Below are 20,766 nucleotides of genomic sequence, written 5' to 3'. Positions count from 1 at the left end.
CATCTCATATGGTTGTTATGAGGTCTAAATGTGAATGTATGTAGAGTACTTAGAGAAGTGCCGGGCCTCTCATAAGCACTGTGGCTATTTTATTATTAGTGATATAGATTTCCCATGTGCTGGAACAGTTGCCATTCCTGAGCATAAAACAATTCAGCATGGTCAGGAAGTACTCTGTAAGGTTCTGAATAGAACTTCCTTGACACCTTTTTGTGTTTCTGCCACCTCATGTCTATAGATAAGTCCAGCGTAGCTTCAGAACCCTTTTCTATCATATTTAATTTTGAACCCAGTGTCAAATCAGTTTTGTCCTTTGCTGCTGCCTCCTTCTCATTTGTTTTCCTTGGGGAACAGTAGAAGCTGATAGCTTTTTACAATTTAGACCATCAGAGTGAACTTTCATTATTTGTCATTGGGAGAGCTCTTACCAAATTTATCTTTAAAAATCTTTTTAGGCCCTGGCTGGTTGGCTCAGTTGTAGAGCGTCGGCCTGGCATGTGGAAGTCCTGGTGGACATACAGGATGGGCATACAGAGGCGCCCATCTGCTTCTCCACCCTTCCCCCTCTCCTTTCTCTCTGTCTCTCTCTTCCCCTCTTGCAGCCAAGGCTCCATTGGAGCAAACTTGGCCCGGGCGCTGAGGATGGCTCCATAGCCTCCACCTCAGGTGATAGAATGGTTCCAGCCACAATGGAGCAATGCCCCAGATGGGCAGAGCATCGCCCCCTAGTGGGCAAGCTGGGTAGATCCTGGCTGGGTGCATGCAGGAGTCTCTCTGCCTCCCTGCTTCTCACTTCAGAAAAAAAAAATCTTTTTATTAGTTTTCTTATTATCAAAGTAATACATGCTCAACATAAGAACAATTCAAACATACAGAATTTTGCAACAGAAAATGACAGCCAGGATGTGGTATTCCCACATCCAGAAATAACCATCATTAACTGCTTGTTATGTATGCATCCAGATTTCTTCTAAGCATACATTTAATAACATACATATAAAGACAAGAAATACAAATAAAAATGAGATCATGCAATTCGGCTTGTTCTGCAACTTGCTTTTTTCACTTACAGATTTTAGACATTCTTCTATGTTGGTACAAATAGAACTATCTTATTTTTATTAATAGCTTCTTAAAGTTTTCTTGTACAGATCTAGCATAATTTTCTTAACTAGTTTCTCAGTGATTTTAGCAGACTTTTACACGGTTATGTTTCCACTTATAGACAATGCTGCAATAAACATACCTGTGCACACATACGTATTTTTTAATTAGTGAGAGGAGGGGAGGCAGAGACAGATTCCTGCATACACTCTGACCAGAATCCACCCAGAAAGCCCACTAGGGGGCAATGCTCTGCCCATCTGAAGCTTTGCTCCATTGCAACCGGAGCCATTTTTTAGTGCCTGAGGCAGAGGCCATGAAGCCATCCTCAGTGCCAGGGGACCAACTTGCTCCAATTGAGCCACGACTGCAGGAGGGGAGAAGACAGAGAGAGAGAAGAGAGGGGGTGGAGAAGAGGACGGGCGTTTCTCCTGTGTGCCCTAACCGGGAATCAAACCCTGGACATCCACACACCACATTGACACTCTACTGCTGAGCCAACCGGCCAGGGCCTGTATGTATATATATATATATATATTTATACAAAGGTTTACTTCTGAAATATATAAATTTGGCATAAATATGTTCAAAGTGTAAATTCCAAGGTGCAGAATTACCTGGTTAAAGAACACACATATTTATTTTATCAAAAACTTCCAAACTCTTCTCCAAAGGAATTTATCCAATTGCACTCACATTCATAATGTATAGGAACACCCATTTCTCTACAATTGATGATTTCCTGGGTATTACTTTTTCTTTTCTCAATTTATACCAATCTTGCTAATACATTTATTTCTCTCAAATCTAGAACCATAGTTTAAAGCCCATGGAAGATCAAAACATGGAACACAGTGTTTTTACAGACAGCAAAACATTCCAAGTTAATTATAATAGTGAGATGTTTTGAATCAAAATATCACACCCCTAGATGATAGTTTGAAAACTGCTCTGACCTCATAGTTCAGCAAATCTGGTACTGTGATTAGTTCACTTGCCACAGGGCTCCTGGGTGTGTGCAAGAGGAGAGGCTGCTGGCAAGAGGGACAGGGCAAGGAAAGTGAGAAAGCAAGCAGTCAGGAGTGTTCAAAATCTAATGTCATCTGGAAACTAGTTTATGACAGTCCTTCCAATGTGCTGTGGACCTTTCTGTTCATACTCCTCCCTGTCAGGACTTTTCTTCTTTACTTCCGGTGCCTGAAAGCAAGCACTCACAATCCACAGGTCCGTTCTATCAGTCTCTTCTCTCTGAGTCTCACTCACAATCCACAGGTCCGTTCTATCAGTCTCTTCTCTCTGAGTCTTTCCTGAAACCGTAGAACACCCCTTTCTTCAATGCCTCACTGTATCTGAACCCACAGCTTCCTGAGGACCTGTTAACATTCTGCACAGCATGCTTTCTAGAGAACATTTTAGGTGTTGAGTAAATGTTGATTGAACATTCACTGACGTGAAGAGATTGTGGTGTAAGAGAGGTGAGACTTCCCATAGTTCTCAGAAATGGGTGGAATTAGATAAAAGGAGATATCAACGCACTGGATGGAACATCTGTCTTGTTAAAACCCAACAATTCCAAACGTCCCTCCTGACTTGATTGACCCCTGCTCCTCTTCCCCACCCATGAAAAAGACTGAAAATATTCGTACTTTGATCTTAAAACAAAACCAAGAGGGAAATCAGGTTGGAAAATACCTCTTAGCAGAGGTAAAACCTTCCCCTCCCTGCTTCAGATACAAGACGTTTTTGGCAAAACGAAATGGGTAAAAAAAGAGTAGACTTAGATGAGAAAAACTGACTCTCCAGTATAGCTTTAATAGCAGAGACAGAACAAATGAGGCTGGGAAGCGACTCGAGCCAAAATAGTTATTTGCACCTGAAATCCAAGGTAAGCAGTTTCTCCTTAGGGTTGGAAGCCGCTTACATGACTTTTATGCAAATTCCCCCCTATTGCATTGCATTTCTCCCCAAGTCATAATATTAGAGTTTTAGTCAACGAATGGCGAAGGTTTCCGGACGTTTTCTCGCTCCCCTTTCCCCCCACCCACTCCCGACGACAGCGGCTGTCTGGCACCTCGTCCTGCCCAGGTGGGCGTTGACAGTATTTCGGCGACAATGATCACGGCCGCCGCTCTTCCCCGCCCCATGCACCTGCTCGGCGTCCAGCAGCCTCCTGCGGCCAATCCCCGACCCTGGGCCCCCTAACTCGCCACACAACCAGCTTTGGTCAGCTCGCCCGCTGGGCTGCGGAAGCGCCCCGACCCTCGGCTGGCGCGGCAGAGCAACCAGGGGCCAGCGCTTGCAATCACATGGAGGCCCGGGCCCGCCCCATTGGCTGCGGCCGAGCCAGTCGCGGAGCTCGCCGGCTGCGGTTGGTCCCGGAGCAGCAGCGCCTGCACGGACCCGGAGTCCATGTTACGCTTTGTCTAATTCCCCCCCGTTACAGAGTCATGTGCTGCTGCTCCTGTCGCCGCCGCTGCCGCCGCCCGTGGTGCCCCGGCTCGTCCGCCGCGCTTCCAGGTGGCCGCCGCGGGCGGGGCCGCGGGAGCAGGGTCCAGGGCGCCGCGCGCCTCCGCCGCCCCGCCGCGCCCCGGTGCAGCCGCCGCCCGCCGCAGGTGATGCCGCCACCTCCAGCCTCAGCATAAGCCGTGGCGCGGCGGCCAAGCTGCCTGGGCTGCCCTCCAAGGTTGGTGCGCACCTCTCCGGGGAAGGGGCCCCGGCGGCGCAGGTGGGAGCCGGAGCCGGAGCGCGCCGGCGCGACGCAGGCGTCCCACCCCGCGGCGCCGCGGCCCGAGCGGAGGCTGGCGTGGACTCGCAGCGAGGGGACGAAAAGGGGGTGGCGTGTGGCTAAGGGGGCCGGGCTGGGCTCCCGCCTCTGAGCCCTCTGGCTGGAAGGTTGCTCCGCTTTGAGAAACAGGAGTGGCGGGCGCCCGGGCCGCGAGCGGTGAGCTCCGCGGGAAGAGAGGCCGTCCTCCTCCCTTCGGCTCCCCCTCGCGCGCGCTCCTCTCTCTCGCCTCCCTCCGTCCTGTCCGAAGGGCGGGGGACCCGGGTGCGGCTCCGCTGATTCCTCCTGGAGGCGGCTGTTTGGTGTCTGGCCTTGCTGGCCTGGTTCCCAGAAGGTGAGGTCTTTAACTTACCAGCTACGCCTCCCGTCCGTCTCTGCCCGCGTAGGCTGGGCGGGGAGGTGAGGGCCGCGCCCCGCCCCCAGAGGCGGGAGGCGGGAACTGGGGGCGTGCAGGTGCACCCAACCCGCCGCGGGCCATCTCCGGCTTGGGTACCGGTATAATCCGCTTCTAGCTTGTTTGGAAGCGTGGGCACTTGGGAGCGGGACTTCTGCAGGAATCCTGTCCAGGCGCTTGGAAAGGAGTAGGACTGGGGGATGGTTGCCTAGTGAACCGTCACCTCCGTTTACTGTAGAGTCAGTAGGGGGCCTTCCTCTTCCTGGGGTCCTTTATTCGGGCTATTTCTTACGGATGAAGAAATAAGGTTTTGGTTTCTTAAAAAGCCAGCCGCAGTGAAGAAAAGCTTCTACAGGTCGAGGGGAGGAGAGGTAGGTCCCTGTTGGAGAGGGAAGGTGGGGTGTGGGGTCCCACCTGGTATACAGTTGGGGGTGAGTAGGGCAGAAGGTGGGAAGGTAGGGTTTTCCGGGGAAAAACGCAAAGATGAGAGGGAGGGATCACTTAGGAGGGAAACAGAGATGAAGAAGAGGTATTGGGGAGCCCTAGCCGGCTGTGGGGCCAACTTGAGCCACTTGGGCTTATGCATGGCTCCTTCAGCTTTGCAGATGTCTTCCTTTTCTCCTTGATTTTGGAAAATATTTCTTGTTGGGCGAAGAAGACTATTAGGACATATTTTGAAAGAGCTAACAGTAGTCCCTGGCCCATTAGCTCTCAGTTAGAGAGTTCTCTGGATTCAACAAGGTTGCAGGTTCAGTCTTCTGTTAGGGTGCATACAAGAATCAACCAATGAATGCATAAGTGGAATAACAAATTGATGTTTCTCTCTCTCTCTCTCTCTCTCTCTCTCTTTCCCCCTCTCCCTCCTTTCTCTCCTCTATCTCAAATCAATCAATAAAAAATAAATACAAACAGTAGTCAAGAGATAGCTGACTTCTCTTAGCAGCTTTGATAGTAAAATTCCATTCAGTCAGCATTTATTGAGCACCTATTATGTGTCCTATGCTGGGCATTGAAAGAGTCTGGGATGGGTAGGGACTTCCTGTCTGCAGTAATGGTGATCACCATTTACCTCATAAACAACCCAAGGGCACTTCCAAGTGCCAAGAATGACAGTGATTCAGACCTTCCCTACCAAAGCTGCTGGGACCTCTGTTTCTTACAGACTTTTTTTTTGTGGGAAGGATCCCAGACCATAACCAGTAAATGGGGTCTTCAGAGAGCATTTGTTTATACGGTTTATAAGTACTGACTAAACACCTACCATCAGTTAGAAAAGGGTTAGAGTTGTCACCTCTCCAGTGTTTGACATTAAAAATGCAAGAGCAAGATAGGAAAGATCTTGAGATGAAAATCAGGTAGTTAAAATACAAATCTGGCAAAGTTGATTTGGAGTGTTTGGTCTCTAGTCTATTTAGAAGCCTCTTGTAAAATGATCAGGTAGTCCATGAAGCTGGGCTAAAAAATAAAACTCTTGAATTGACACGGTTTATTTATATATTTGAACATTTTATCTTAGATTTGTCTCCTTAGTATTGAAGTGTGTGTGTGTACACTTTGTTGATTTAAACTTAACACCTTAGAAGTTTGGAGAGGAAACTGTCCTTAGATGACCCAGTCCCTCCGTGTGTCCCATTACCACGTTGAGTAGTGCATGGTAAAGCAGTAAAAGTATTGAGCCATATTTGTATCTTTTTCTCCCTGCCAAGGTTTACAGAATTAAACAAAAGAAAAAAAAACTTGGTCAAAAGTTGGCTTTTTTTCTTAACATTTATATTGTGTAGAGCTTTTTTATTAATTTTAGAAAATGTTGATGTGCTCATTATATCTCAGTAGCTAAATTGTTTTGGTAGCTGTGTTTTAGAAATTAGTCTTAGTTCAGTCTCAGTTCTGTAGGTGAATTGGCAACAGCTATGAAAAAGTAAAGTTTTTGTCAAAACTGTGTACTCATGATCACATATGTTCTTAAAATTGTATTTGGTAAGGGATTTCACTTATTTTTCATGCATAATTGGAATTACTATTTCACATTCTAAGAAACAACAGTCCATACTAATTGAGAACTAGCAGTAAGTGATGCCCTAACAAAGAAGGAGAGGATTCTTGAACTAATGGCAGGTAAGTCAGGTACACATGAGAACACTACCAGAAGGGGACAATTGCATTTGTCTAGAAGGTCAAGGTATACTGAAGTGGAAATGGTGTTTGGAGCCAGATAGAAGTGTGTGTGTTGGAGAAGCAGGAGGGGACACACAACACAATTAGGAGAAGGTTTGAGGTCTGTCATAGATCAAAAATAGTAAATAAGTTTTCCTGGCTGGAACAGAGAGCATGACTAATGAAGGAAGGTAGAGAGAAACTAGTTAGTGGAAAACTTGAACCACAAGACAGTGGTGTTAATCATTTGCCTTGAGAAAAGTGGTTCTTAACAGGGGGCGATTTTGCCTTTCAGCAGACATTTGGCAATGTCTGAAGACATTTGTGCTTGTCAGGGCTGGGAGGCAGGTGCTACTGACATCTAGTGGGTAGAGGCCAGGGATCCTGCTAAACATTCTGCAGTGCCCAGGCTATTGCCCCACAATAAAGAATTATCCTGTCTAAAATGTCAGTAGTTCCAGAGGTGAGAAACCCTGCTCAAGACAGTAAATATAAAGGCCACAGTGAAGTGAGGTTATATCTCTGAACAGGCCTTGAAGGGAGATGGTTCTTGACATGCAGGGAAGGACATTGAGCTTAGGAAGCCAATCTAGGAGATTTCTACATTAGGATGTAGGCAGATCCTAATGAGAAGAAGGCATTTGGAGATTGTGGCAGGATCAGCTAGCAGGGAACTATAATATTGGGTAAAGTGGGGAACTGTAATTTTAGAGAGATCCTGGTCTAACTTTAGTATGTTTTTACACTTGCTAGGCAGCCTCTGTTTAAGCTCCCCAAGGAGCAGGGGACTTGATTGTTGTGTCCTCATTGAAAGTCTTCAGTAGGTTCTGCACAACTCTAAGTGAAACCATATGTAACAAAGCTTGTTTTATCATAGGCTAATTAATATAAACAAGAGCTTTAAGTTCCTTCAGCATCTTATCAGTGTTACAGTGAAACGACTTTGAATGAAATGAGGCTATTCAAGGACCTGCTGTGCTTTTGAAGGCGTGCCATTATATTTTTGGACTATGTATATCAGGGGTCCCCAAACTTTTTACACAGGGGGCCAGTTCACTGTCCCTCAGACCATCGGAGGGCCGGACTATAAAAAATATGAACAAATCCCTATGCACACTGCACATATCTTATTTTAAAGTAAAAAAACAAAATGGGAACAAATACAATAGTTAAAATAAAGAACAAGTAAATTTAAATCAACAAACTGACCTGTATTTCAATGGGAACTATGGGCCTGCTTTTGGCTAATGACATGTTCAATATGCTCCTCTCACTGACCACCAATGAAAGAGGTGCCCCTTCCAGAAGTGCGGCGGGGGCTGGATAAATGGCCTCAGGGGGCCTCATGCAGCCCGCGGGCCGTAGTTTGGGGACCCCTGATGTATATGGTTATTATTTGAAACTTCCTTCCACTGGTTCTGTTCCTCTGGAACTATCCCTGGCCACAGGACAGCCCTTTTAGTGCACAAAGACAGTATGATGTCTCCTTCCTCCCAGTTAACATTTTTCAATGCAAACTAGTCCCAACTCTTCACGGTTTTGCAGGGGACATGGTTTCTAGGTGTTTTCTCAGTCAGTCTGCCAGAATCTCCCGAAGAGTAACAGGCCTCTGGAATTGAATATGGTAATTGAGATGTGATCTGGTCAGCCAAGAGTGCAGTAGGACAACTGTTTCCTGACACCAAAGCACAGGCGTCTAATTACTGACAAAACTGCCTTAAAAAAAAAAGAAATAGCAGTGGTTAGCACAGACTCATGTACAGGTTTTGGATATTAAACCTCCAGATAGCTGGTGTATGAGTTGCTCCATCCTCTATTCTTTGGGCAGATTTTTGTGTAAAGTTGAAGGGAAGTCTTTTGGTTTGTTTGTATGTTTGTTTGTTTTTGTCTATGTGTCAGTGCTAACCTGTTTATTTTGGTCCAGTCTTCCGGCCTTTTGAGATTTAAAATCTAGATTCTCTGCTCTAATAATATGAGAGAGGAATTGAGGTGACTGTGGAAAGCTTTGTTGTCACTACATGGAACCCAGTAGTTTGGCACTGCTGATTCTGTTTGAGAGCTGGGCTGTTGAGTGATAGGAGTAAGTTCGAGGGGTTGGGCAATCCGTAGTTTAGGGGCTTCTGAATTTGTGGCCAACCTACCTTGCATTTAGTTTTTGCTAATGTTTACACCTGAAGTGCCCTTTTGAAATTATTTGAGTCTGTTGCAAGCTTCTGAAATCTATACTCTATCCTCTGGGATCTTTGTAATTCTGTTAAGATACCTAGCAGAGAATTCTAATGTTTTATGGAAATCTGAAGCTTGCCAGATCAGAGTTGCTTTTGAAATTTGTGAAGAGTAAACAGGGTAACTGGTACTGGAAAAGTCACATATGAATTTGGTCCCCACTCAGGCTAAGCTTTTTTTTTTTTCTTTTCTTTTTGCTAGTATGCCCCAAATGCTTAATGATAGCTTTACATTTAGAGAAGGAGAGAGAGAGGATTGGGCTTAGAAAGAAGTCATTTTCCCAGAAGTAGGCTTTAGCTTGTCATTGGTGTAATTTCATACTTATCAGATTTCAGTGAGAAGACATTAGAAAATTACCATTCTCAGATGTCTTTTGAAGCAGGCAGGTCAGAAATGCTAGGTGACTCATTGCCAAGTTCTTCAAGTGTTCTAGATTTCTCCAACAAACTAGATTTAAACAGACCCCTTGGTTCAGATGGCAGCTACCCAATACTGATGTTGAGAGAGCTAGCCCAGAATTCCAGATATTGCAGCCAACACGTGCAGCCTCTTTGTTATGAATGTTTATTGTGCCTCAATCCCTTGCTGCGTGTCTGTCCACATGGTACAGTGTGCCTGCTCTCACTTCCGTACTGGTTCACATGTGAAAGCTCTCTCTGTCCTCTGGCAATGAAGGACATTACTAGAAGAAGAATGGATGTTTTGTGAATGTATGATATTTTTGGGGGGGGGGTGTGAAATATTTGAGAATCTTTAGATACTTTTATACTGTCAAAGGTTGTATCAAAATTGAAGTCGCCTTGGGATGAGGGATGCAGTGTATCATTTTGAATAGAAAGAAAGAATTTTATTAATGGGAGGCCCAGGGAAGGTGATTTGATTAGCTGCAGCTCACACAGGGAGTGGCAAGCATTTGACTCCATCAGCATTAGAGACCACAAATAAAGATGTCTAAGGATAAAGATTTCCCTTCTGCTTAAAGATGTGTAAATAGTGGGGTCCTTCAGGTCTTATTTACATAATTGCTCCTAAAGAAGGAGCCCACAGTGGAATTTCTAGGTTACAGATGACAGTAAACTCTTGTGAATTATGAAATCTCTAACCCATGGGGATTTACTCCAGGGAAACCATACTGGGATATGTTAGTCCTCAGAAGATTTGCAGGTGAGTTTCTTTGTTGGCATATATGAAGTCGGGCATTAAAGGGGAAATTATGGAACTGTCATAGGATAGTATTTTGGTGGGAAAACCCAGGAAAAGGCTTCACAAATACTTCCACAATGTTGTCCCACTTAAAGTTACAAAGAACAGGAAATGTTAAGCTTCAACAAAAAAAAATTGGAAACACAGTCTTAATTGAGTTTCCACTGTGCTTTGTTCAAAGCATGGGCACCTGACTTTTGGAAAGACACCAGAGCTGGATGAGTGATGTAATGGCACTGGGAAGTGGAGATATTCCCTCTTGAATGGAGGCTCCATGAGAACAGGGCCTTGCCCATTTTTTTTTCTGATAAAAATATTAGTATTTTTAGCATCTGGAAAGAAGACAGCTGGGAGGAGATGTTTTTGAAGCCCATGAAACCCCTCGGAAAGGGACAGAGGAAATTTGGATATTTACCTAATAACAGCAAACCTGAATGTGGTATTCCAGTTGTCTGCTTTCTTTCTGTATTGTTCTCCACTGATTTCCTAGTGCCCCACCTAAGCCTGGCCCTCCATTCTTGTCGGCAGAAGGGATGCGTAAAGCTTTATAAGACATAAATTCAGGATGAATGTAAAAAACCCATGGTACCAGGTTTTCTTTTTCTTTTTCTTTTTCTTTTTTTTTTTTTTACAGAGAGAGAGTCAGATAGGGACAGACAGACAGGAACGGAGAGAGATGAGAAGCATCAATCATTAGTTTTTCGTTGCGACACCTTAGTAGTTCATTGATTGCCTTCTCATATGTGCCCTAACCGTGGGGGCTGCAGCAGACCGAGTAACCCCTTGCTCGAGCCAGCGACCTTGGGTCCAAGCTGGTGAGCTTTTGCTCAAGTGAGATGAGCCCGCGCTTAAGCTGACAACCTCGGAGTCTCAAACCATGAGCCCACGCTCAAGCTGGCGACCTCCGCATCCCAGTCCGACGCTCTATCCACTGTGCCACCACCCGGTCAGGTGGTACCAGTTTTTCTTAATCCTGATGGGCATCAGAATCAATCTAAGGAATACATAGTTTCCCCCTCTGAAGTTGGGAATCCTCATGTGCAGAGAACCAATTTAAGTAATAGGTAGATTTTTGATTGCTGGGATGGCCTGCACGCATACCTCCCATGTTGTTAAAGGGTCAACTGTGTATTGAAGCTGCCTGACCCTAGCCCCATACCTATTGAATCAGAATGCCTGGGAGTAGAGTTTCAGTTTGAAAAAAGCCCTCTTTGCCCCTAAGTGATTCTGATGCACAGCCAAGACCAAGAACCACCATTTTACATAGTTGTACATAAAGTCTGGGTGCTGACTGAAGACACTTTCAAAAAGGTTTTGAAACATTTGTGGTTGACAGGCCCGCAGTTGGTTATGAAGATAAACAAGGAGCTTTAAGGATACGTCTGTATTCTTGGAAGGTGATGACCAAGTTGGGAGATGCTGTGCAGTGTGACCTGTGGTGCCTCCCTGAGACACTGCGTCCTGGGATGAGTGCCATGATGGAGCAGCTCACAGTGCAGTGTAGGCAGCTGCTTCCAGAGTGGCTCCACGATGACAGTTGTACCAGATTGTGCAAAAATCAGAATCAAGACAATATAGCAGGTTTTTCAGTTTTAATTTTAGTACTAGGTGTTTTCAGTTTAAAGAGTTTTTTAAAAAACATCGTGGATTGTCCTTCCTACTTTGAGAGGTTAATTTTTTTTTTCCTTTTGAGAAAGGGTGGTGATGATTTGTTTTTGTTTTTTTGAATTTTTCTGAAGCTGGAAACGGGGAGACAGACAGACTCTCGCATGCGCCCGACCGGATCCACCCGGCACGCCCACCAGGGGGCGATGCTCTGCCCATCCCAGGCATCGCTCTGTTGCAACCAGAGCGACTCTAGCGCCTGACGCAGAGGCCATGGAGCCATTCCCAGCTCCCGGGCCATCTTTGCTCCAAGGGAGCCTTGGCTGCAGGAGGGGGAGAGAGACAGAGAAGGAGGAGAGGGGGAGGGATGGAGAAGCAGATGGGCGCTTCTCCTGTGTGCCCTGGCTGGGAATCGAACCCAGGACTTCTGCACGGCAGGCCGACGCTCTACCACTGAGCCAACCAGCCAGGGCGATGATTTGCTTTTTGATGTCATTCTTTACTCACCTAAAACCTGGCAATTTTGTGACAGTCTTCCTTTTAAAGTTTTACTAGTCTATGAAATCAGAAGTCTGGACACTGCTACTTCTCTGAGGTTTTCAAGATGTTTGTGTCCCCTTCTTGGCACTTGCTATTGGGGATGACTCACAGATATCTATGTTAGAGTCTATTATGAACATTTCATTTCTTAAAAGTGATATTTTACCTTCCTCCTTTGCTTGCTGGTAATAGTTAGGAACTTTGCCAGAGAAGGCTTCAGTTCCCCAGCAACCCATAATTCCCGTTGCTAAATCTCACCACCAACAGATCACCAGCACTGTGATAAGTTCTACAAAGCAGGATGAGGAAGGAGCACACATGCAGGACAACACTTCTCTTTGAAGGATGTGGAGCACCAGAAAGCTGCCTCTCCAGCTACCACCCGAGAGACAGGACAGACTCATGCCCATCTCCGTGGGTGTAAAAGCGATAAGTCAACATTCTCTCTTGATTGCTCTCAGCCTAGTTCTAAGCAGTGTTTGAAAATTCAAATTCTTTGGAAAATGGCCCCCGTGTTGCTTTCAATGGCACACTAATGAATAAGCTTTTAACATTAGTTTGTTGTCAGATATAACTAGTTTTTTAAAACTTAACTGGTCAAGAAGTAATTGAGCAATTTTTGGAATACCCAAAATTAATAATAATAACTATTTATTTGGCATTGACTGATTGTCCAAACCTATGCCTTGGAATTTACATACATTCTCCATTTTCAAAACAATCCTGAAAGGAAAGTATGTTTATTCCCACTTTACAGATGAGGTTACTGAGGCCTGAGAGGTTATGAGATAGGCCAAAAAAAAAAAAAAAAAAAAATCACACAGAAGTGGTATAGGTGGGATTTGAAACTAGACTTGTTTATTTCAAAGTCTATTCTCTTATCTACTGTACTCTTCTAATTTCTCTTTAAAAATTTTTATTCATTTGATAAAAATGAATTGCCTATTGATAATTTTATAGAAAGAACAAAAAGGAGAATCAGATTTTGAGGTGTAAAGGTACCTCACACACAGCTCGTGAAGTTTATGCTCCTCATTTATGGATCAGACCTGAAACCTAGGAACGCAGCCGGGAAGAACAGAGCTGTAGTGGCGCCCCAGCCTTCAAGCTTCTGGGCTGTGTTCTTGTCAGCACATCGTGGTGTTAGAAAATATCAACCTGTTGGTAAAACCGCTTGAGTGAAAGTTCATCTTAGAATTGAGAGGGTAATCTAAAATCATTTGTTTTGGTGCTTTTTCTAGCCTATTCTCTTTTACCACCAATTGGTGGTAGAATATTATACCTAATTAGGTCTGACCCTACAATAACTACTGCATATAAATACATAAAGATGTAGTTAATATTTGTTAAGGCTTATGTCCAAGTGCTTGCTGATTAAGTGCAATACCAAATACACTGCTCACAAAAATTAGGGGGTCAGGGAACGTGCAGATACTCTAATACTTTTAAGCCTTTTGTATAGTGCATTTTCACCAATGAAATTTGCATCTCACTTGCATAATCAAACTACTTTCTTTGACTTGTCATTTGCTTTTCTTATGTTTTTGTTTAATAAAAAAATCAAATGCTTATTTTTATCACTTCATATTCATTTTGAAATATTCCAATTTTTGTTGAGCAGTATATATTATATGCATTCAAAACAATCATTCATATTCTCTAAGTAAATAATAAATTATTAAATACCCATATATCTGTATCATATATTTATAGTCTGTTTTATTTATAGATATATTATGCTCACCTAGAATCATTTCAGTGGAGTGAATCCTTTTGTTATAATTTCTACTTGAAGGGTTTTATTTTGCGTATTAGCATTTGGCCAGTAATGCAGCACGGGTAGGCAGTGGTCTGCAGTGCTGCACTGCTTGCACAAATGCATCCTTCTTTACACACATGTGGAGAAACTTTCCTCTTTAACTTAGTTCTTTTCAAATATATTTTTTTCTGTTATGAAACATTTTTCTTTTTGTTTAGTTCTATGTTTTCTTTATAGATTATTTGTACCTGGAAAATTCTGTATGAAGAGAAACTTTATAATTCCATCTATAATTTCTGTACTAGCCAAAGACAGAGAGAAAGAGAAAAATTTGCATTGGATATTAGCTATGGCCCCCAGGGGTCTCAGGCAGACAGCAAACACTGCCTGAAATGGGCCTCCCGTGGGATGGTTTATGGCAGCTGGGACTCAATCGCAGGGCAGGGTGATCAGGCGGGAGTGGGGATAGACCTGTACCAGACTAGAAAATGCAGGTGCTGTCTAAAGAAGGTCTGTTTAGCAGATCCACTCAGTAGCCAGTCGTTACCATATGGGAATGTGGGCCAGTCTTACCAGATCTTCTGATTTTTTACTGTCAGTCAGAAATCTGTATGATGACATTAAAGTCTCCTGATTTTAAAATGTTGGCTAACTCAACATTTTATAAATCCTACCTGCAGACCAAACAAAATGGCTTTGTGGCCTGGATATAGCCTGTCAGCTTTAGCCTTCAGAGATAGGAAGCCCTTTAGTGGCCTGGTAAATGGAAGCATAGTACTTGAATAAAAGCACAATACAATTTAAAAACTCAGTTTAAGATAAATCAGAATTTGACTTCATTGTTTTGTGCCCCCCCTGACCCCCATACCGCATCCAAACTGAGAGCCCTATACTTGTAATGGTAACAATTTCTGTCCTTTAAAATTGGTATGTTATGTATAGGCCCTGGCCAGTTGGCTCAGTGGTAGAGCGTCGGCCTAGCGTGCAGGAGTCCTGGGTTCAATTCCCGGCCAGGGCACACAGGGGAAGCGCCCATCTGCTTCTTCACCCCTCCCCCCTCCTTCCTCTCTGTCTCTCTCTTCCCCTCCCGCAGCCGAGGCTCCATTGGAGCAAAGATGGCCCGGGCGCTGAGGATGGCTCTGTGGCCTCTGCCTCAGGCCCTAGAATGGCTCTGGATGCAACAGAGCGACACCCCAGAGGGGCAGAACATCGCCCCCTGATGGGCATGCCAGGTGAATCCCGGTCGGGCGCATGCAGGAGTCTGACTGCCTCCCCGTTTCCAACTTCAGAAAAAAATACTAAATAAATAAATAAATAAAATTGTTATGTATATATAGAGTGGATGTATTTGAAAAGGTTGTCTTGCCTGAGGAATAATAGATTCCAGGAAAAATATGTGGAGTATGAGAATGAAGCATCTAGCAGATGATACTAGTATACGGGGTTAGGTGGGCCCAGTGATAGAGAATGAAGGGTAAGTGCCACTTGAAGGTGAAGAAAGAGATCTCTTATTCTGGGAGATAGGGAAGGGGAAGATTGATTTATATCTTTTTTTTGTGTGTATATTTTTTCTGAAGTGAAAAGTGGGGAAGCAGAGAGACAGACTCCCACATGTGCCTGACCAGGATCCACCTGGCATGCCCACCAGGGGGCGATGCTTTGCCCATCTGGGGCATTGCTCTGTTGCAACTGGAGCCATTCTAATGCCTGAGGTGGAGGCAATGGAGCCATCCTCAGCGCCCCAGGCAACTTTGCTCCAGTGGAGCCTTGGCTACGAAAGGGGAAGAGAGAGACAGAGAGAAAGGAGAGAGAGAAGGGTGAAGAAGCAGATGGACACTTCTCCTGTGTGCTGTGGCTGGGAATTGAACCCAGGACATCCACACGCTGGGCCGACGCTCTACCACTGAGCCAACCAGCCAGGGAAGATTGATTTATATCTTAAAGTTGATTTAGGGGTAATAGGGAAGAGAAGGAGAATGAAGAGGAGTCCTTACATTTATTTATTTATTTAGGAACAGGAGTCCTTACATTTATTTATTAGACAGGAAGGGAGAGAGATGAGAATCATCAACTTGTTGTGGCACTTTAGTTGTTGATTGCTTTTTCATATGTGCCTTGACCAGAGGACTCCAGTTGAGCTAGTGACCCCTTGCTCAAGCCAGTGATGTTGAGCTCAAGCCAGCAACATTGGGCTCAAGCCAGTGACCATGGGGTCAGGTCTATGATCCCATACTCAAACCAGCAACCTTGGGGTTTCGAACTTGGGTCCTCAGTGTCCTGGGTCAACACACTATCCATTGCACCACCACCTGGTTAGGCCTGATAAATATTTAGAAAGTGCAGAATGTATGTGAGTGGGCAGAGTGCTATTATTTTACCATTCCTAATGTGTGTAATTTGTGTTGTGGCCTCTGAAAATGGAGAATTGTAATGAAAAGAGAGGGAAAGGGCTTATGGCAGAAAGGAGAATATAGAGGAAGGAAAAGAAGATGGGGACTATAGAACAGCTGATACCAAGATGAACCAAGAAAGTTGGAAAATCTCTGCATTGTAGAAAACTGGCCAACATTCATTTCCCCCCAAACGACAGCATTGTCTTCAAGGGTATGAATGGCAGCCCCCAGCTCCCAGATGGCTCTGGATACCAGCTTGTGGACGGCTGTGTGCTCAGTGCCACTTGGAGGAGCCCTCACAGCCCCTTTGGGTGACACTACTGGCAGGATGTTGTATCTGTCCCATCGGGGCACACTGGTTAGAGAAGAGTGTAAGCTGAGTTTTAGCCCCGCTCCCTGTCTCTGTGCCCGTGTAGGACACGACCTCAGACCTGTATTGTGACCTTGCTAGTGCTCCTGTCTTTAGGTTTTATGTACTCTTCTGTGGAAAATCCTTCCATTGTTTAAGTGTAATTTGTTGTACATACACCTACTTTAAGAGAAAAGAGGTGATATCTTAGAAGATCTCTATTATTGGCTGAGTCTAAACTGCTAGCCCAAGAGGGGATTTTAAAAAACATTTTTTGTTTTAAATTGTCCCTAGTATATAGCACATTGTTCCTGAAATTTCAGCATTTTCTGAGAAAGAAACCTTTTGATTCATCAGCAGGTTTTATTCCAGGCTTCAGGACTGTCATCTCTGTGTGATCTGAACCCTGTGCTGCTCAGCTGGTGTAATTTTACATTATTAATACTTTGGTTACTTTCAGAATAAAAATAAAATGCATTTTAAAAATGTGCCCCTGCATTTGTTTAATGCGGTAGGGTCTTTGTTTTTCCTCATTGTGGAAGCTGGTTTGTGGTATTGAGAGAATGGGTACAGATTTGCTTGCTGTTGCTGGGAAGAAGGAAAATTCTTCAAATTCCACTGTTTGTCCTTCTAGGGACTCTAGTCCAGAGATGGAAATCCTGGAAGATCCTATCAGGAAGTGAAACTTGTAAATAGTCTTTGTGCTGGTTTGGGGCATTATGCAGTGGTCCCCAACCCCTGGGCCGCAGTCCGGTACTGGTCCGTGGGCCATTTGGTACAGGTCCGCAGAGAAGGAATAAATAACTTACATTATTTCCGTTTTATTTATATTTAAGTCTGAATGATGTTTTATTTTTAAAAAATGACCAGATTCCTTCTGTTAAATTTGTCTAAGACTCACTCTTGACGCTTGTCTCAGTCATGTGATATGTTGCCGCTAAAATTAAACCCATAAACTAGCAAAATGAGTGAAAAACAAAATTCCATCGAAAGTTTTTTTGCGAAGTGGAAAAGGGCCAGTGAGGAGACAGAAGAAAAACCTACGACCTTGAAGAAAAAGAAGGCTTCATTTAACAGACAATACCAGGAGTCCTACTTGAAGTATGGATTTATCGCAACTGGTGATTCTCGTGCACCAAGGCTGCTCTGCATAATATCTATGTGGCGACCGGCTAAGTAATGAGGCGATGAAGCCTTCAAAACAGCTTCGCCACTTGGAGACCAAGCACCCTACTTTAAAAGACAAGCCTTCTGAGTATTTTGAAAGAAAAAAGCATGAACAAGAAGGACAGAAACAATTACTGGTGGCCACTACATCAATAAATGAGAGTGCACTGAGAGCATCATACTTGGTGGCTAATCATATTGCTAAGGCTAAGAAGCCATTCACCATTGGTGAAGAAGTGATCCTTCCAGCCACTGAAGACATTTGTCGTGAACTTCTAGGAGAGGCTGCGGTTAAAAAGATAGCACAGATGCCTCTTTTGGCTACCACCGTCACACGGCACATTGAGGAAATAGCAGAGGCCATTGTATCACAATTGTTGGAAAAGATTAATAAATCACCGTGGTACGTTCTCCGGGTTGACGAATCTACAGATATTGACAACAAGGCAATACTACTTGTTTACGTGCGTTATCTTTATCAAGAGGATGTGCATGAGGATATGTTTATGTGCACTATCATTGCCAACCAGAACCACAGTCGCAGAACTATTTAAATCGCTGGATGACTGACTATATATCAGGAAAACTGAAATGGTCTTTTTGTGTCGGCATATGCACAGATAGAGCTGCTGCCATGACCAGAAGGATGTCTGGTTTAACTACTCGGATTAAGGAGGTTGCACCTGAATGTGAGTCTACGTACGCATTGTGTCATTCACAGGGAAATGCCTGCTAGCCGAAATATACCACCGGAACTTAACAGCATATTGAATGATGTTAAAGTTATTAACCACATCAAAGCACACGCCCTTCACTGGCGCCTGTTGAGCAGCTTTGTGAGGAAATGAACACGGAGCACAGACACCTTCTCTTATACGCAGAAATAAGATGGTTATCCCAAGGGAGGTCCCTGGCCAGAGTGTTTGAATTATGAGAGCCACTGCAGAGATTTCTCTCAGAAAAAATGTCACCACTAGCAGCACATTTCAGTGACTAGGAATGGGTTGCAAAACTCGCTTACTTGTGTGACATATTTAACCTCCTCAATGAACTCAGTCGGTCACTTCAGGGGGAAATGACAACTGTCTTCAAGTTGGCAGATTAAAAGTAGCTGCATTTAAAGCCAAACTGGATTTGTGGGGATGACGCGTGAACAGGGGTATATTTGACATGTTTCAAACATTCACGGGAATTTTGGAAGAGACTGAGCCCAAGCCTTCATTGTCCCAGCTGGTGCATGAGCACCTGTATTTGCTTTTAAAAGAGTTTGAACACTACTTCCCAACCACAAAAGACCCAGGAATTGCCAAGGAATGGATCCACAATCCATTTGTCAACAAACCAGGTGAATCCAGTGTGTCTATGCAAGAAGAGGATCAATACTAGAGATCGCAAATGACGGCAGCCTTAAAAATATGTTCGAGACTACAGCTCTGCCAGTGTTCTGGATTAAAGTCATGGCAGAGTACCCCGAGATCACCACAAAAGCACTAAAAACGCTGTTGCCATTTCCGACATCCTATTTGTGTGAAGCGGGATTTTTTGCAGTGACAGCAACCAAAACAAAATTACGGAATAGACTGGACATAAGCAACACACTTCGGGTGTCATTGTCTCCCATTCCCCCTAGATGGGACCGTCTCGTTGCAGAGAAACAAGCTCAGGGCTTCCACTGATTTAGCGTTATGGTTGTTGAGAGATAGGCTACTATCTCTCATTCTATATAAACATTATAATAAATAACCCTTAACTTACAGTATTCATAACAATGGTGAGTTGTATTTCTCATGCACTTTATATTTGTTTTTGTGTTGTATCTTATTTTTAAGGCATGTTTAAATGTTACCATAGCGACTGGAAAGTGTTTGGAGGCAGAGAGGATGTTACTCATGTTATGTTGTTGATGCGATGTTAAGAGGACGCTTCTAATAAAGTTGCATACAAGTACACAGTAGATTCATGTTTATTTTTATTGTTGTAGGTTCATGATTGGTAGTGAGCCTCAACCTACCATATTACATATTGATGTCAGACATGAAACGTTGTCAGAATAACAAATTTAAATACAGCCTGAATAATAAGGACATGCTCATTCCTCCTTTAACTTAGCCCAATAAATATTGTAAGTTTGACAATTATATTTGAAAATACCACAGTTTTTATGCCAGTCACATAATTTTATTTTGTGCATTTATCCGTCCCACCCTAAAGGCCGGTCTGTGAAAATATTTTCTGACATTAAACCGGTCCGTGGCCCAAAAAAGGTTGGGGACCACTGGCATTATGGATTAACAAATTGTACAAATGGTTTTCTTTAACCTTCTTATAAAATACACTTTAAAAAGAACACACATAGAGACTAATCGTTTCTGGAAATAATGATAGGAAACACTTATGTAGTACTCCCACGTGCCTGGCACTGTTGGGAGCACTTTACATATATTGGCTCATTCACTCCTCACAACAGCCTGTTTTGTAGTGGAAGACACCAAGGCTGGTGCCCCAGTTGGGTTGCACTTCCCCATCACTGTGAGCAAGCAGCCAAGGAATTCAAGCCCACATAACTAGAAGTGGCAGAACTGTGACTTGAACCAAACAGTGAGGGCCTCAGGATTGGGGCTTTTCAGGACTTTGTTTTTTTGTTTGTTTTGTTTTGTTTTTGCCTCCTATACTCTCACAACAAGAATCACAATTTGCTTTACAAACTTCTTTTGCTTCCCACATCACCTCAGCTTTAAACTCAGGATGAGGGTTTGATTTTTTAAAAAGAAAGAAAATTATGCTCGTTTCCTAGTACCTTCTTCCTCAAACCAAACGAATGAACAAAATTGTCAGGAAACAGTTTCCATCTCGGAACAGAAAGCTAAAGCATCGTTCTGGAATACCATACTACAGTACTAAACTGAGCATTATCAGGCTGCAGTGTGGGGACTTGTTGCTGGGATGACCCTCACTCTTGGCACCAGCATTGTTTTTAAGAGCACAAAACCTATTTCACCTTTACCTTTAGAGCGAGTGGATTTGCTGAGCTGCTGAGAATGTTTTTCAGATTGTTTTCCACAGCTAATATAGGGTCATGGGAGGAACCAA

The 20,766-nt window shown here is 43.9% G+C and overlaps 1 protein-coding gene and 1 non-coding gene across 8 annotated transcripts in view; one reads left to right on the top strand and one right to left on the bottom strand.

Annotated features, from left to right (window-relative positions):
• Nucleotides 1-1,174: 1,174 nt before the first annotated feature.
• LRRC8D (leucine rich repeat containing 8 VRAC subunit D) overlaps nt 1,175-20,766 on the top strand; it is a 126,140-nt gene continuing 106,548 nt past the window's right edge. For 2 of the 7 annotated variants that reach the window (XM_066376837.1, XM_066376829.1), the window contains exon 1: nt 1,176-3,787. The gene's annotated coding sequence lies outside the window, so the exon portion shown is untranslated. The other 5 variants (XM_066376838.1, XM_066376830.1, XM_066376835.1 and 2 more) reach the window with 4 other exon arrangements.
• Nucleotides 11,866-11,941, bottom strand: TRNAG-GCC (transfer RNA glycine (anticodon GCC)). Its single transcript has one exon. It is a non-coding gene; the product is annotated as a tRNA-Gly (tRNA).

Source organism: Saccopteryx leptura, chromosome 3, assembly GCF_036850995.1.
Source record: "Saccopteryx leptura isolate mSacLep1 chromosome 3, mSacLep1_pri_phased_curated, whole genome shotgun sequence".
Taxonomy (NCBI): Eukaryota; Metazoa; Chordata; class Mammalia; order Chiroptera; family Emballonuridae; genus Saccopteryx; species Saccopteryx leptura.
Note: the sequence above shows the minus strand (reverse complement) of the source record. Positions and strands in the feature narration are given on the sequence as shown.